Source organism: Bombina bombina, chromosome 2 (assembly GCF_027579735.1).
Source record: "Bombina bombina isolate aBomBom1 chromosome 2, aBomBom1.pri, whole genome shotgun sequence".
Lineage (NCBI taxonomy): Eukaryota > Metazoa > Chordata > Amphibia > Anura > Bombinatoridae > Bombina > Bombina bombina.
The window spans coordinates 555,749,243-555,761,442 of NC_069500.1; positions in this window are offsets into that span (position 1 = coordinate 555,749,243).

Genomic DNA, 12,200 nt, shown 5'->3' on the forward strand with positions numbered 1-12,200 from the left:
CATGAGTAATGTAAAACCCCCAGTAATCAATGAGCAGGTTTATGATTGGTTGTTATAAGCTGTAGAACTCTATTGCTGCCACCTGTAACAAGTCACTAACATATGCAGCAGGGTAACCAGCTTAAATAACCAAAGTGTATACACCTTGCAAGAGAAGGTATGAGACTGAGCAGTAATTTAAGTATGACGAACTAGAACTGATATGAGGTGCTATAAGGTTTGCAATATTTACAGGTTAAAGGTAAAAAGTAAAGTGGAGTTGATAGTTAAGAGTAGCGTTCCTTTACCTTGTCAGATAGGGATCTGGTTGACAGTAACGTCTGTGTCCGTAGCAGGGAGCACGCCAGAGAGCGACACAGCGAAGCAAGCAGTGCCTGGAGAGATGTTGCAGCTGAGGCAGCGTGTGAAGCTGGCGTGTGACGTCACCGCAAGGAAACCGGAACAGCAGGCTGAGAGTAGTAGACGTTCAAGGAGTAAGATGCAGCGGTATCCGAGTTTGCTTTGAGGGTAAGCAGTGAAAGCTGGAGAGAAGCCTCTAGACGAGTGCTTAGTTAAGATTGGCTCAGAGGGTACTCCACTAAAGAGGAAGCGTAATACCAAGCAATGATAAGACTGACAGACAGTCATTTATACCGGATGTTGGAGGAGGGGTTTCAATCTGTTACTAAATATAGACTGATAAGTGGATATTGATGACAACATGAAGAGATAGTGCTAAGAGTTAGGTAAATACATGACATGTATAGAATTCTTGATCCATTATCACCACATTCCCGCCCTTGTCGGACAGTTTGATGATAATGTCATTACAAGCAGAGAGCTTGGAAAGCGATTGTCTCTGGATTCTGTTGAGATTGTCAATAACAACACTTGTAAATTGTATCTTCTCAATGTCACTCTCAACACATTTAACAAAAGAGAGAATATGGGGAGTAGACGATAAAGCGGGCATATAACGATGTTGGTTTTAGACTCGATTTCTTAGAATATTCTGTAGATGTAGTTTGCTCATCTATAAGTGATACCAAATTATTCATGGATTCTATGTCTTCTATGCTATCAAGTGCTGGCTCTTGAGATGACCCTTTGTCCTACCAAAACATTTTAAAGACTAGCTTACGTGCAAAGAGGTTTAAATCTTTTATAAGTTCAAATTTGTCTAATCCAACTGAAGGACAGAAGGATAGACCTTTTTTAAGAACTGCAATATCTTGCGTGTTTAACTTAAATTTTGACAGGTTTACTACCGTAAGCTCCTCCTTTTGATTAAGTGTAATACCTAATATTGAGGCTGATGCCTCTGATTCCTTGTAAGGATACGGTCATCCCCTCCCGCCCCTCTGGGTCTCCTATTCCTGCCTCTCCCTCTTGATCTTCGGTATTCTATACCTTCCTTGTTTTCTCTGCTTAACTCCTCTTCTTGTCCTCCTTCTAAAGGGACCTCTGACTCAATTGCTGCCCTTATGTTGGGAATGTTTCTGTCTATATAATTATCAGAGTTATCTATATCTGAATCATAAGACCCTCTAGTGTATGTTGAATTTCTGTGTACATAAACACAGACTTTTTCGAGATCTTCTTGATCTCTTATAAGTTTATGTCTTTCGAAACTTAATTTCTGTTTGCAATTTGTCAAATTTTTGGTGCTTTTTTGTTAAACTTTTCAAAAGCAGGATCATTTGCAAATAAATGAACTTGTTCATAAGCAGTACTTATTTCAATTTTGCTTTTTTCTAATCTGATTTTGTCATCGTCAATCATCAATTGCATTAATTCTAAAGTGCATTTATTGAAGATGGCATTTTCTGATGAAATCATTATTTGCCTCTGGACCTCTTAAATTGATGCCAGGATCTAGTCTAATTCTTAATACCCTAGGGACCAGTTCTTCTTTAACATAGTTTTCTAAACTTGCTAATTTCCACTTTATCTTAATCTCATGAATTGCTTTTTTCTTATAAGCTTTAAAGGCTGAAAATACATCTTGAGCAGCTGTGTCTATATTGCTTTCATCTATTCTGACAACAGGTTTAAATACTTCTGTGATGTCACTTTCCCACCTTTCCTTTGTTATTTTACACGCCATGTTGATAATACAGGCTATATACTCTCAAACAATACTCAACCTGAGATATAGGTAATCAGGGTGCTCACCAGAAACAGTGTAAAAATACTAACTGTTTAAAATCGTTATAGAAAAAAACTAGGATGTGGCAATCCAAAAATGCATATACACCTCTAAAGATTTAGTGTGCTGGCAGTCAAGATTATTAATATATAGCCCCACAATAGAAAAGAGAAGTATGGGACACAAGAAAGGGGTTGTAGCACTCTACCTCTAAGAAATAGTATAAATGAATAAAAATTAACTTTTAATATATAATAGTACAATGTACAGGATCCCAACCACCACACTAAAAACACTACTCTGTTGGTTGTACACCTCCCTGTTTCCTGGCCGATAACGGCATACGTTGGCTTCAGGTGCCAGAGGTGTACAAACCGTTTAAACAAACGCGTTTCAGCCTGTGAAAGGCCTTTCTCAATGTTGCAAATCTTTAACAAAGTATGGACAAACCAAGCGGGTCTCGGACATCTCTTAAATAGCCCCGAGAAAACTGAAAACGACAATCATGATGCATTACGTCATCAAAACTCCGCCCCCAATCTCCATGTGAAAATTTATTGGATAGAATAGGGGCGTGAGTACCGGCTCGGTACTTGATTGGGTTTCCCAAATATTAGACTCATTATTGATATATACATGCTATTAATGTATTGCCAGTTGTATGCCATTTAATTCTATTTATTCCAAATACTTCCTAATTTGACCAAATATCAGCATAGCTCTTCATTATATTTTGCCACTTACTGACATAATGGGAATGTGCCGCAGACAATTGCAAATAAGCAGACTAGATAAATCTATTCATTATGACCTCCTTCTGAAAGACACAATTGATCAGACATCTTACATCAATGTAATACCGGTTTGAGTGTGTGGTATATTGAAACACTAAATCTCTTAGGAATTCTAAACCTGATAACAAAGGTCAGCAATTGTGTTGATAAAGGCATATTTAAATAGTTCAGTACCCGTTTATCCTTGAATTAAGATACCGTTAACTGCCATTCCGGATTATCTAGTTTTGATTTTCACATAATTTTATATGTCACCAGTTGAAGACCAAGCTATCCTGAACATAATGTCAATTATACCTCTGTACCTGACTACAAATTTGGGTAAATACTATCATAGTTAAAGTCCCCACATTGTGTGTAAATGAAAGTGCTTAGAGGTTGGTTTTTAACCAAAATATCCTTATCTAGATATGAATTAATCATGACCGCAATACAGCTGAGTCATTAGTGAAATGAGTACCTATACTATTCATTAAGATAGCATATAATCTTATATTAAAGAAATGTCCGATAATTAACTGCGGCATGACACTATCCAATCTAAATATCCATTTTGATTCCTGTTTAAGCAGCTGCATTTCCATATTACCCCCTCTGATGCCAGGTTTTAACTTCTCCAAACCCCAGCATCTAATTGCTTGCATATCTCCTCTATGGTGTTGCAAGAAATACAATAAATAACATTGTTACTCTTGCAGTTGATGTACTCATTAATAGACCATTTTTTATTAAATCTATCATTGCAGCTTTTTTAACCATATGTTGGCAGACTTTACATTGTCCACATTGGACTGATCCTCGGTAAGGAGGTTTTTTTCTTGGCATTTCTGTCAAAATGGCTTTGTGTAAGGTATTCATTAAAATTTTTAGATCTCCTATATGTGAATAAAGGTTTATCCGTGACCAACATTTTAAGCTGATCATCAGCCATTATGACATGCCAATGTCTATTGAAAATCTCTGAGATCTTAACACTTTCAGGGTAATAGGTAGAGACAAATCTAATAGGGTTAGATTTATTACGATCTCTTGGTCTCAACAAATCTTTACTGTCTCTGTTCAAGGCCTTATGATAAGCTTCTGCCAACGATTTGCGAGAATAACCTCTATCTAATAGTCTTTGTCTTAAATCAGATGCTGCAACTTTAAAGGACTCATCTGTGGAACAGGTCCTTCTCATTCTCAGATACTCTCCCACTGGTAACCCACTGATAGTTGAGAGATGATGACTACTCTCAGCACATAATATATTATTGGTAGCTGTAGGTTTCCTGAAAGTCTCTGTTTCTAATTTTTCATTTATATTTTTAATAACCAGATCCAAAAATTCCACCTTATCATTACTAGCTGTATATAAAAGGTAAAGGCTGAAAGGTTTCTTGTTAAGAACTTCAAATAAATCCTGTAGCTCCCCTTCTGGTCCGTTCCAGATAAGAAAATATCTTCATTGTACCTGGACCAGTGAGATATATATTTTGTGTACATGCTGAGAGAGTCATGATTGACAACTGTTTCCTCCCACCACCCCAGGTATATATTGGCGTAAGTAGGGGCATATGATGTGCCCATCGCCGTACCACAGACTTGTAATTGAAAACAAAATAGTTATGACTCCATATTTCAATAACCTGATAATAAAATCTTTAGTTCCATCTTTCAAATTGGTGTCCTTTTAGAGAAAATGAGAAACAGCTTTACATCCACATTGTGTCAAGATGCTCGTGTATAAAGATTCTACGTCACAGGTGACTAACATTGAGTCATGATTTACTTTTAGATCACATATTTTGTTCATTATATGCATTGTGTCCTTGGTATGGGAGGGGATTGAATTTTCAATATATCTTAATCTGTAAATGGCATCTAGGTAAACACTAGCGTTTTCTGTCAAAGATTCAATCCCTGACACAATAGGCCTTTCGGCGGATTTACAAGGCTTTTGTGTACCTTCGGCAACATATAAAATGTTGCTATTCTAGGATTGAAATTTATATACAGTGTTGTCATTCATTCCCTCATCTAGGGCATTTGTGATGAGTTTATTATATTGCTCCATAAATACTTGGTCGGGTTACTAAACAGCAATTTATAGTTTTTAACATTATTCAATTGTCTAAGTGCCTCACTGGCATACATACAGGGAGTGCAGAATTATTAGGCAAATGAGTATTTTGACTACATCATCCTCTTTATGCATGTTGTCTTACTCCAAGCTGTATAGGCTCGAAAGCCTACTACCAATTAAGCATATTAGGTGATGTGCATCTCTGTAATGAGAAGGGGTGTGGTCTAATGACATCAACACCCTATATCAGGTGTGCATAATTATTAGGCAACTTCCTTTCCTTTGGCAAAATGGGTCAAAAGAAGGACTTGACAGGCTCAGAAAAGTAAAATATTGTGAGATATCTTGCAGAGGGATGCAGCACTCTTAAAATTGCAAAGCTTCTGAAGCGTGATTATCGAACAATCAAGCGTTTCATTCAAAATAGTCAACAGGGTCGCAAGAAGCGTGTGGAAAAACCAAGGCGCAAAATAACTGCCCATGAACTGAGAAAAGTCAAGCGTGCAGCTGCCAAGATGCCACTTGCCACCAGTTTGGCCATATTTCAGAGCTGCAACATCACTGGAGTGCCCAAAAGCACAAGGTGTGCAATACTCAGAGACATGGCCAAGGTAAGAAAGGCTGAAAGACGACCACCACTGAACAAGACACACAAGCTGAAATGTCAAGACTGGGCCAAGAAATATCTCAAGACTGATTTTTCTAAGGTTTTATGGATTGATGAAATGAGAGTGAGTCTTGATGGGCCAGATGGATGGGCCCGTGGCTGGATTGGTAAAGGGCAGAGAGCTCCAGTCCGACTCAGACGCCAGCAAGGTGGAGGTGGAGTACTGGTTTGGGCTGGTATCATCAAAGATGAGCTTGTGGGGCCTTTTCGGGTTGAGGATGGAGTCAAGCTCAACTCCCAGTCCTACTGCCAGTTTCTGGAAGACACCTTCTTCAAGCAGTGGTACAGGAAGAAGTCTGCATCCTTCAAGAAAAACATGATTTTCATGCAGGACCATGCTCCATCACACGCGTCCAAGTACTCCACAGCGTGGCTGGCAAGAAAGGGTATAAAAGAAGAAAATCTAATGACATGGCCTCCTTGTTCACCTGATCTGAACCCCATTGAGAACCTGTGGTCCATCATCAAATGTGAGATTTACAAGGAGGGAAAACAGTACACCTCTCTGAACAGTGTCTGGGAGGCTGTGGTTGCTGCTGCACGCAATGTTGATGGTGAACAGATCAAAACACTGACAGAATCCATGGATGGCAGGCTTTTGAGTGTCCTTGCAAAGAAAGGTGGCTATATTGGTCACTGATTTGTTTTTGTTTTGTTTTTGAATGTCAGAAATGTATATTTGTGAATGTTGAGATGTTATATTGGTTTCACTGGTAAAAATAAATAATTGAAATGGGTATATATTTGTTTTTTGTTAAGTTGCCTAATAATTATGCACAGTAATAGTCACCTGCACACACAGATATCCCCCTAAAATAGCTATAACTAAAAACAAACTAAAAACTACTTCCAAAACTATTCAGCTTTGATATTAATGAGTTTTTTGGGTTCATTGAGAACATGGTTGTTGTTCAATAATAAAATGAATCCTCAAAAATACAACTTGCCTAATAATTCTGCACTCCCTGTATAAGTGGGCCACAAAACAATATTACCACCTTTGCCACTTGGGATCGTCACAGGGTCTCCTATACTAATATATATTAAAAGTAAATTTGTATTAATTAACTGCAACCAATACCACAGTTATTAGGAGCATGCAGTTGCACTATGTGCTCCTTTTAAGCGTTAAAAGGATTTCTAAACACAATTCCCGACTGGTTCACACTTGTGTCTTCCCCACTAGCCCATCTTGGCTGTATATTTACTCCCTGGCCTCTTTCTGCTCAAGAAAACCCAGATTGAATAGTTCCCAACCATCAGAATTAGTTTTTAACAGCTATTCAAGGGTTCAAAGGATTTCTAAACACAATTCCCGACTGGTTCACACTCCTGCCTTCCCCACTAGCCCATCTTGGCTGAGTTTTCACTCTCTGTCCTCTTGTTGCACAAGAAAAAACAATTCTGGTAGTTCAAAGCAATCAGAATTGGTTTTCAACGGCTATTCACAGGTTAAAATGATTTCTAAACACACTTACTGACTGATTCACACTCACACCTTCCCCACTAGGCCATCCTGGCTATATATTTACTCCCTAGTGGCTTTCTGCACAAGAAAAATAATTGCTGATAGATTCAAGCCATCAGAAATTGTTTTCAACAGGTTAAAATTATTTAGAACCACACTTTCTGACTGATTCACACTCGTGCCTTCCCCACTGGCCCATCTTGGCTGATTTTTTACTCCCTGGCCTTTTGCTGCACAAAGAAAATTAATTCTGATAGCTCCTAGCCATCAGCTAATTAAGGGTTAAAATGGTTTCTAACCCCACTTCCTTACTGATTCACACTCATGTCTTCCCCACTAGCCCATCTTGGCTGTATATTCACTCCTCTGGCTCTTTCTGCCATGGAAAAACTGAGTCAGAAAGTTCATATCTATCAGAATTTGTTTTTTTTTTTTTTTTTTTTTTTTTTAATATTTTTATTGAGGGTATGAAAATTTTTAACAAACAGTGGTTGCAAATTACAATCAACATTACATATATTCATTGCATATTAAAAGACGTAAGATGCGCCCAAGATAGAATAACCTTTCCCCTCATTTTCCCCTTTTATCTAGATTCAGTGGATCACTCTTGGGTCCATGGTATGACAAAAATTCTTTATAGGGCTTTAAAAGTAAAGAACAAAAACAGAAGAAAACAAAAAAAATGCATCTCTAAAGTAATAATGCTGTAAAGACTTTCCTGTCCTTAAATTAAAAGATGCAAAAACCTTAATTGGGAGCTCTCATGGTAATTTTAAGCTTTAACACAAATAAGATTGAAACCGGGCCCTAAATATTGGGAGACAATAGTTAAGAAAAAGTAAAACTTCCAAATCTACCACCTTCCTCTCTAACATAACAGTTTGTATCAATTCAATTTTAAGAAAACATAATGAGTTGCGGTGCCCCACTGATAAAGTGCTTTATAGGATTGCGTGTTGGATGTTTTTTGCTATGAGCTATGTATTAATGAATTGTCATATATATGGGATAACGCGATGAATAAAAATTCTCTCATTCTGATTACCAGTAAACAGTGCTACATTTTAAATACACAAGGCTCCATTCGTGTTGTATATTGTAGGATGCTTCCCTAGGGCCCCCCCCTTAACCCCCAGAAAGCATACAAATATATACAAGGACGAAGCAGGAGCAACGTTACATTCTGAGCAATATTGGGAGAGAACAGACATCCAACACATTATTCTTAATAATTGGTTAGTAGGCATAAAAAACACAGTGCAATATAAATAAACTTATTAGGCTAACCGCTGAAATCAAACCCTCTTTAATCCAAGCCTTTTGCAAACAAGTATATCCCCCTCCCCGGCTCCGGCCGTAAGCCGCAGGAAGTAGGCTATGTAAATAATAAGTGAAGGCCTCATTGGCACCATTCCGGCTTGGCAATATAATTAACTATAATGAGTTATGTAGAGACACTAAAACTGCGTCATTACAAGATAGATTATGTACTCTAGTGCACCCCAATAACGGACAAAATTCAGAACAGAAACAGTTTGGAGTTAGTCAGAACTCTCCCTTAACATGTAATAAACCGTGTGCACCCGGCAAGAGCCTGCACTAAGTTCCAGCTTCTGCTGCCCACATATAGTCCTCAGAAGAAAACAACGTCCCAACACCCCAATTCTGACCTCCTGGGCTGTAGGTATAGCATCGATTTGAGATAGCTAATTTAAGGAAGTTCACTTTCAAGTTCTCAGAAAAGGATACCTCAGCAGAGCCTAGCTGGCTATACAGAAGTCCCAATTTAACAGGCTTGGTAATGCACGCTGTAGCTAAGGTCAGTCCGGTGCCTAAGGCAACCCGGGAGTATGCCCCGAGCCCTCTCGCCGGCTCTGCCCTTGTCAAGGTCCCATTTAGCGCCAGGAGCTTTAAAGCTATATCACCTGTTTTCTTTTCTGCTGCGATAACGCCGTTGGTTGCTGTGGTTGTAGGCATCTTTTTGGGTGAAGTCTCGACATCAGCAGCACACTCTGGTTTAGCCCTCTCACAGGTTCCCGCCATGCAGTTTGTCGGTTGTGGAATAGAATGTAGAGGTCCCCTTGCGCACGTAGGTGTCAACGGAGGTCCAGTAGTTTTAAATGTATCTTGATTGGGATCTACCTCCACAGTTATAGGAGCTTGCTTGAGCTGTTTCTGCTGTTGATGAACCTGCATGAAATAGTCCCAAGGAGCCTTTGCAAGTAAGGTTTGGAAGCAGCGTTCCAATCTTTCAATGTGGTAGTCAAAGCGTGCTTGCAGGCCTATTTCCTGTGTGGCAGCCATTATTGCAATACAGGGATGAGAAGTAAGTGAAGATATCTTCCCGTTTTCGGGAGCTTTTTTGCTGGTATAGTGCTGCATAAGATTGTGTGACACTGACGGGATTTGTGGAGCCCCAATTAAGGCAAAAACCCTCGGTTCACCGAGGGGGGTGGCGCTGCCTATGTATGAGCCGCCGCTCTAGGCCTTCTATGTCCGATGCCAGCCTCCAACGTCACGAATACAGCGCAATTTTCCCAAAAAATGCAGATGCTGCCAGGCAGACTTGTTCATATACACGGATGGTGAAAATTTTTGCTGTAAATATCTCTTTATCGGCGGATATCAAGATTTCTGTAAGAGCTCAGGGAAAATGCGACTGTGTCCAGAATTTGTTTTTAACAGCTATTCATGGGTTAAATTTATTTATAACCACACTTCTGCCCAAGATAAAAATGATCTGATAGTACCAGCCATCAGATTTATTCTCATCAATCAGATTTGATTTTCACCATCTATTCAAGGTTTAAACAGATTTCTATCAAACCATCCCCACTGCTTCACACTAGTAGATTTTATATAAAGTAGTTACAAATATAGCTCCAATAATTATGTACATGAATATGTTTAGCTACATCCAAACCACAGAATGTTGCAACGGTAGTTACAAATATAGCGCCAATAAATAAATATGCAACAGTATATCATATAGTGCCCTTGAATGAATATATGGGCACATAAGCACAGCACACAGTACTGTAAGACCCCTTCTTACGAACGAGTTCCGTTCCTGGAGCATGTTTGTAAGTCCAATTTGTTTGTAAGTCCAAATGTATTGTAATTTGTGTGAAAAGTATTATAAACCTTACTCTATAATACTTTTCACACAAATTACAGTACAGTAGTACATAAAAAAAAAACAATACTGTAAAGAAAACATTTTTAATCTTACCTTGTATAGTAAAACAGGCATGGAGTGAACAAAAACGGAACTAACTTCCGTGATTTGACCTTGCCAAAGTCTGTTTGTATCTGAAAGTTTGTAAGTAGGTGACTTACTGTACTTGTACAGCACTGTGTTCAATCTTAGCCACACACTGTCAGAAAGTCTTACAATTAAGTTTGTGATTGAAGGGAGAGAAACGGTCATCCAATCTCTATGTGAAACCCACAAATAGGAGAGTAAAATTTGGGTTACGTTGTCCTGCAATCGCCACCCAAGGCTTACAATAGGCATATCTTATGATCCTTCTGGTGATTGTCAACATCCAGCATAGGCTACACATTTAGGCGTGGTTCCATAATTCTCTCAATACAGACCAGAGGCACATAGGTGACCAGCACGCCTCCGTATCCTTGCATCCCTTATATTATATATGTATGTATGTGTGTGTATATACAGGTATCCCTCAGTTTACGTCGGGGTTAGGTTCCAGAAGGAATGGTTGTAAATCGAAACCGTTGTAAATTGAAACCCAGTTTATAATGTAAGTCAATGGAAAGTGAGGGAGTTAGGTTCCAGGACCCTCTCAAAATTGACTTAAGTAACACCTAATACATTATTTTTAAAGCTTTGAAATGAAGACTTTAAATGCTAAACAGCATTATAAACCTAATAAAATAATCACACAACACAGAATATATAATTAAACTAAGTTAAAGGGACACTGTACCCAAAATTTTTCTTTCATGATTCAGATTGAGCATGACATTTTAAGCACCTTTCTAATTTACTCTTATTATCAAATTTTCTTCATTCTCTTTGTATCTTTATTTAAAATGCAAGAATATAAGTTTAGATGCCGGCCCATTTTTGGTGAACAACCTGGGTTGTCCTTGCTGATTGGTGGATAAATTCATCCACCAATAAAAAATTGCTGTCCAGAGTACTGAACCCAAAAAAAGCATAGATGCTTTCTTTTTCAAATAAAGATAGCAAGAGAACAAAGAAAAATTGATAATAGGAGTAAATTAGAAAGTTTCTTAAAATTGCATGCTCTATCTGAATTACAAAACAACATTTTTGGGTTCAGTGTCCCTTTAAATGAACGAAAATGTTTGCTAAACAGCATTATAAACCTAATACAATAATCACACAACACAGACTTTACTTGCATTTTTCTGCAAACAGTTCTTTCTATGCATTCCAATCTGGACTGATTTATAGACAGGAAGATCTTGTTCCTTTGCAAGCTGCTCAGGTCTGGTTAAACTGATTAATTTCAGCTTGCTTGGCTTGCATATCTTTGCTGCAACACAAGCGGACAGCTCCACCTACTGGCTATTTTAATCAATGCACTGCTTCTCAATGCTTTTCAATAGCAGTCACATGACTGAAAAAAAGGTTGTTATTCTGAACCGGTGCAAATTGAACCGTTGTAAACCGAGGGCCACCTGTATAAATATAAATATATATATATATATATATATATATATATATACACATGAAAAAATATAATGTTATTTTAAAAGTTAAAAAAAAAATTATGATTGAATTTATAAACACTGTTTTTTATTTTTGGCGGGTTATTTTTTATTTTGTCCCACTGTTTTTTTTTAAATATAACATGCACACATTTTTGATCCTTTTAGTCTTAGAAGACAGAGATTGCTTAAAGGGATACTGTACGCAAATTTTTTCTTTTGTAATTCAGAAAGAGCATGCAATTTTAAGCAACTTTCTAATTTACTCCTATTATCAAATTTTCTTCGTTCTCTTGCTATCATTATTTGAAAAAGAAGGCATCTAAGCTTTTTTTGGTTTCATTACTCTGGACAGCACTTTTTTATTGGTG